This window comes from Panthera uncia, unplaced genomic scaffold (genome assembly GCF_023721935.1).
Source record: "Panthera uncia isolate 11264 unplaced genomic scaffold, Puncia_PCG_1.0 HiC_scaffold_570, whole genome shotgun sequence".
Lineage (NCBI taxonomy): Eukaryota > Metazoa > Chordata > Mammalia > Carnivora > Felidae > Panthera > Panthera uncia.
In genome coordinates, this window is record NW_026059727.1 from 978 (window position 1) to 7656 (window position 6679).

At 44.3% G+C, this 6679-nt stretch overlaps 1 long non-coding RNA gene across 1 annotated transcript; it reads left to right on the top strand.

Annotated features, from left to right (window-relative positions):
* Window positions 1–2937: 2937 nt before the first annotated feature.
* LOC125918229 (uncharacterized) lies at window positions 2938–6431 on the top strand. The gene is made up of 2 exons (XR_007456402.1): window positions 2938–3071; window positions 5615–6431. It is a non-coding gene; the product is annotated as an uncharacterized LOC125918229 (long non-coding RNA).
* Window positions 6432–6679: the final 248 nt, after the last annotated feature.

The following is a 6679-nucleotide window of genomic DNA, read 5'->3' on the forward strand; positions in this document are numbered from 1 at the left end:
TACTGTAGTTCTCATAACCTACTTTCATAAGTCATAGAAAGGTATCAGCGATATTTCATTGATGAGGAGACTGAGGACCACAAGAGGCTGTGACTTAACAGGGAGACAGATGATGATAAACAGAAGTACTGAATGCCAGGAGCTCAGCTCTCAGACTTGCATGAGTCTCATTTCTGTGCCTTATAGTTCTGTCAGGGTCATTCAGCACCATCCCAAAGGACCAAAAGGCAATGAATTTGACTACATAAAAAAGTGGAAACTTCACTCCTGTGTTTAACCTAGCAATGAAATATTTCTTAATTATTTCTACTTTAAATGGCATAATTCATACAAATTGGTAGAGCACAGAATTCGTACCACTCCAAACACGGTGTTTAACAACAATGGCTTAAAAAAAAAATACAAACAGCCCCCCCCCCCTTTTTTTTTTCATAAATTCTTCTGGATTAAATATTTGTTCACTTAAAACCTGAGTGCACCTGTCTGGAAGACACCCCAGGTGTTGTTGTACATGTAGATAAGAATTCAAGGTAAAGATTTCTGTCCTAAAAGATACACATCAGGAAGACAAGAGTACTTTCAGCTGAGTGGACCACGGGATGGAAGGGTGTGTACGAGGCAGGAGTGCCGGAGAAGGACCTCTCAGAACAGGCAAGGGAGCCCTGGCATTTCAGGGAAGGAGGGGGTGAAGGATAGGCTTCCCGCATATTTCAACAAAAGATTATAACTTGCCATCTTTATTAGTATATAACCAAAAAATTTGAAAAAATGACCTCAGCGATATTTGGCCTTTAAGAAAGATTTTAATCAAACAAAATTAAATTTGTTTAAAACATCACAGGATGAGGTCTAGAAAGAGGCTTCTGTCGCTGTCGAAAGTTAATGCCTATGGATCGGCTATTGCTAAAGTTGCTTAAAATGGGCTAATTATTCTCCCACACACCCCCCCCTTCTCTGTCCTGGCACAAGGAAATTTTAAGCCATCTACAATCCCTCCATTAAATAAAAAATAAACAAACAAACCTCCATTGTAAGAGGCGCCATTGGTGTCTGCCTCCTTGTCTTCCCATCACAAAAGCAGAGGAGTGCTAAAGAACAGACTCGCTGGTCAGTATTTCATGAATTTAAAAAAGTGTAGCATTGCTGCCTGGCCAGACACAGCGAAAAACAAAAACCTCAGTCATTTGTTTAAACAAACTCACAAAAACAAAACCACTTCCTCAACGTACTCTGTGAATTCTAAAAAGGATCGCACGTTTAATATAATTTTTTTAAACTTTAACTTTCACAAATTAAAAGCAGGATGATAAGACCAGACAAATGGACATCGCCCCTCTACCCTGCTTATCTATTTCTGGTTTCATTCAGCTGCCAAAACCACCGACAGCACTTCCTCTCATCCCAACAGGAAAATTTCATGGCTCCTGAAGGTCTGAGTCAGAGCAGAAAGCTCATGAATATTCTGATTTTCTGGAGCTGATGCAAGGAAATCACTATAATTGATGACCAGACACAGAGTTACCTACCAAATGTCTGGTCCCTAGAACTACTCCTCTGAAATAATTTATCAAGTTGGATTTCCATTTTCAAAGTTATTAACAATAACAAGAGTCTGTTTCTGATTTTTAACATGAGGTTTTATCATTCGAGCCCTTCTTCTTTTCAATAAAATCTCTCTATACACTGGGATCTCCATTAATAAACTCCTTTCGGTTTGCCGCATTTTAATGAAGGTGAACAGAAAGTAAACCGAAAAGAACCTTAACTTCCTACACGAAATGGGAAGAAATGAGTGTGCCGAAGATTTACACGAGGCTCCGTACGCAACGGGTGCCAGGAAATTAACAGGGCACGTGCGTCCGTGTGGTGGCGGCGGCGGGGGACAGTGGCACCAACACCTCCCCGCGGACCGCACGAGCTCCCCAGGCGGTTCTGCTGCGGTCCGGGATCGGACTGGAGCACGTAACTGGACGTTAGCTCGGAACAATGAGACCCTGGTTCAATTTGAGAACGCACGCCCTCCTTCCATATTAATTTTTCTCTTTTGGAAACCTACTTCCATCTTTTATTTTCCTTTTACGGTGTGCACTGCTCACAAGCACATGAGGAACGAACGTGGAGGGACCCATCCAAGTTATTTACTCCGCGAGCCTCCTCCCGCGGCAAAGCGGCAACAATGCCGCGGAAGTCGGAGGGTGAACCACCCTCTTCCCATAACTTTAGGACAGCCGGTTTTCCATCAAAATTCAATTATCGCTAAGGAGAAACCAGGGTTTGTAGTGAAACGGTTTAAAACGGTTTACTTCTTTGCCATAAAATGGATGATCGACCTTCGGGAAACCCAGACCGCCCCCGTCCCGAGGGAGGCAGCGTGGCTCTGGCACCGTGGGATCGACCCCTCGAGACGGAAACCACGTTCCCATAAAGAAACTTGAGCCACCAAAGGGATTAGATGACATGATCGGAAATACATGAGAAATACTTTCTGCATTTTCCGCTATCGGGATTAAGGAATTAGAGGGGGGGGAGGGGGCGGGAAATCAGGACGCTTCTGTCTTCCCAAACCCGAATGCCACACCCGGCCGCTCCCAGTTCCATCCACTCTCGCACATGGTGTCCGGAGACCACGTGAGGCGGCGGCGGGCGTGGCCAGAGCGTGGTCACGTGGCCGGCCAGTCCTCCCGCGCGGGCACGCGCCTGCTGAGCCCCGCCTCCCGCCAGCCAGGGCAGAAGCGGGCGGCCACGAGGGGTCTGCGGCGCTGCAGTGGCGGCGGCGCTCCGGGATCCGGTCCGCCCGAGCACGTGCACTAACTTTAACGGATGCGCTGGAACTTTTTCCAGCGCTGGGCTTGCGGTCTAGAAATAACACTCAAATAAATGTTCCCTGTCCCCCTCCGCTCAGCCGCCAACTTTAGGACATTCACCAAGCCACTGCAAACACGAAAAGAACCTCAGTACTCGGTAGCATGAATTCTGTGCGGCCACACCTTTAAAAGCCGTACGTATTTTTCATCCAACCTAACTCAGAACCGTCAATTCTACCATCAAAATTCCTGCTTGGTCCGGCAAATGTGAGTCCCCTGGCCGTATCTAATGAGCAGCTACCCAAGGTCTGGGGTGTGTGAGGTTCTTTTTTCTTTTCCTAATGGAACGGTTCTATTTCAAGCTCCTAAAATTTAATCCGCAAGGAGTTAACAAACATCAGTGAGGGAAAAATGAGGGCCACAGGAATTTAATGTACCGAGTGTGATCTTGCCAGAGTGTGATGATAAAATTACAAACTGGGATGGACTGCAGGATATTTAAAAATGTAGCCATTCACAGTCCTTTCAATTAGATGCGCAAGCTTTTGATAAAATATTGTAGTTGCATATACATACTGTTTCATCCTTTTAAGGTAGAAGTAAAAATATTTTTAAAAATCACATTGGAAGGATCACAATCAGAGAATAAAATAGACCAATTAAAAAAAAAAAAACCTCTAAGAGTAAAGAGTAATTTTAATCTTTTCAGGATAAAGAATTCAAAATAATGATTTCTTCACACGCATTGGATTTTGGGCTGCTGAAATTTAATTAAATGGAGGGAGGGGCTCCTCTAAATTGTTTGCCATGTGAGTAATAGTGTATATTCTAAAAGAAGGAAACCGTATCTTGAGCACTCCTTTCAATTATAGCCTAAAATGCTCAGAGATAACATTTCATAGTATTAATTAAAGTTCTTATGGTGGCGTAAGCCTTCCTAACCCATCCAAAACATTCAGGGCTGTGCTCCAGAGACAGTCTTGCAACTGTGTCCTCTCAGTCCTCAAAAGCAAGAGACACTTGCAGCCAGGACTAAGATACTAAGAGGACTTTTTTGGAGGGCGGCTGAGATCTCCTCCCCTCTACTTCACCTCCTCTGAAGGGAAATGATGGCAACTACATCTCAAATAACATTCCTATTTGAGACTTCTCAGGCTTCTGCATATTTTTCTGCTGCATGTCATTCATAATTGTCCTCCCAGAAAAAGTGGAGCTGCCACTGCTATTTAAAAAGTTTTATGTCCCTCATTTTAAAAATACATAGAGTCCTCAGAGTAGAATTCCAATTACTAAGTGTAGAAAACAGAAATAGAAAAATCCACCATTTGGCAAACACCACAGTAATGGGTGTTAAAACTGGGAAGTGAAAGAATAATGAGGAACGGTATGAAGAGGCTAGTCTCAAGTATCTACCTCTGAAGGATGCTTCCTAATTACAAAGGTCAAGATTAACAACGGGTGCACTGGCAGAGACCATCTTAACCAAGTGATCAAAATTAACATCATCAGAAATGAAACCTATGGGCATGATGTGTCTCCAGACAGGATGCACTGGGAAGGGCACAGTGGCACTTCTGTGGTCATCTTGCTAACACTGTATGTTCTTGCTGTCACCTGACTTTCATCACAAGCAAACACCCAGAGAAGGACATTCTGCAAAATAACTGGTCTGTGCTCTTCCAAAGTGTGGAGGTGGCAAGCTACCAAGGAAGACTGAAGAAAACAACCTGGGTTTGAGGAAACAGAACAGACGCGACCACAAATGTGAGGCGGGATCCTCTACTGGATAGAAGACCAGACAGGGGAAAACTGGTGGGATCTGAATCCAGTCTGGAGCTTCGTAGTACCACGTCATGGTGATATGATGGTTTTGATAAGCCTCAATTGGTTATGTAAGGTGCTGACGTTTGGGGAAGTTGGTTGAAGGGTGTTCAGAAACTTGTACTTTCTGTAACTATTTTTTTTTTTGTAAGTCTGAAATTATTTCAAATTTAAATGTTCAAAAGTAAATGTTCCTAAAAAGTTCATCAAGGAAAAGAAAACAACTACAGCATAGTCAATCAACTGAATGGACAGAGAAACTCTTGAGCTATAAGGATACATGCCAATCAACCATTGGGAACTCCAAAATCTCGCTTTGAATGAGACTTAACTTTGTGTGCTTCCCACTTGGACCAGAGTTGCTAACACCCTGCCATCCCAGACAAAGGCCCCGAAAGTGTTTTGCAAATAAGATAAACCCCTAATTTGGAGATGAGGCAAATGCCTACTTTTTATAGATGATTCCGAGAGCAGTATTGTTGCTACCAGCTAAGGAGGCCGGTAGAGAACTGGGTGTACATGTTGAGGACCGTAGCCTTTCTGACATATTGCCTAACAGTTCATTTATCTTTGGAGTATCCTCCAGTGGGGTGGGAGTAGGAAGTAAGATGGTTGAGGAATGCAAAAAGCAGCAACAAAATGGACACCAGTAAACTGCATACGACTTCTTCTAGATCCTTCTCACAACTCGGTCTTTTTGCTTTAAAGGTACTGAGAAATGTATTTTTTTCTGAACTGGACATATACTCTGTCATCTGCTATAGACGATATGGGCTTCTGCTTTCTTTGTGTTATGCAGAAAAGAGATCAGATTCCTTCAGCAGCAGAATCTTCACTCCATTGGCAGCAATTTCCCAGCCCTGCAAGCCCTACAGTTTCCTGATCCACCACTATGTGGTAGCGAAGGCAATAAAAAGAGTCTGTCGGGGCTGCACTAAAATCTCATCTGAAAAGCTTGATCTACTTTTTTTTTTTTTTTTCTCTTCCAGATACTGGTCTCAAACGAAAGGATCCTCATCGGGGAATAATAGAAAATTGAGGCCAGAAATGAATGCGCGACAGCAACCATTTTTGCTCTGGTGTTCCCAGCATCACAGGGTGTGCCATAGGAGATGAGAAATTTGCTGTCAACCCTTGCGGCTACCTGTCCACTCAGAAGCAATAATCCCGAAAGGCAAGGGAGTGAAGTGCCACTGGATTAAGCCCTTGCTTTCACACCAAGAATGCGCTGACTGGATCCGTACAAACTCCTTTCTATGGACAGGAGATCTAGGCTCCAAGACCGGCCTGACTTAACCGAGGGGGCCCTCGGGTGGCAGTTGGCTTCGCTCTAAGATCTCGGCTCTGTTATACCTCATTGCCTCCCAAAGGGAAATCAAGTTCGCCTACAAAGCCTTCAGCAATGAGAGGTGTCCAGTGGAATGGAGGCTGGAAAGGTGGTAGCCCCTAGAAGGAGGGCCTGCTGGAGAGACCCTTAATAGGACAACGGAAAGGTGCAGGAACATTGGAAGTGGAACGCATAGAGGAGTCTTGCCTGGCAGGGTTGGCGTGGGCCTAGGACGAAGACCAGGAGTGGGAGATGACAGCAGGGGAGGGAGAACCCATACCAGGCGGGAGTGGAAAAGCCCCTTCAGGCATAGCTATCTGAAAGTGAAATACAAGGGGACCCTTGTAAAATACTATGTCATGAAACTAGGTGCTGAGGGCTGGTCCGGGATACAGAAGGGGGGATTGCATGCCTTTTGAAAATGTTTTTTGACCACTACAATTGCTCCCATGTGGATAAATGTGTTCCATTAATTTTAATTATTCCAGCACCTGTCATATTACTAGAGAAACAGAGACATGGATGCAGAGAGAGAAGTAAAAGAAAAAAAAAACAAAACAAACACGATCATGTGAAGGGAAAACACTTCTCACAGATGGATACCACACCCTTCCGGAACGCAACTATCCAGCAAAAACATGTTTGTGGGGGTCCACAGCCAAGGACCAGAAAGAAGCTAGATCTTACAGCCTACTTACTGTTACACATAATTCTCTCTCTCTCTCTC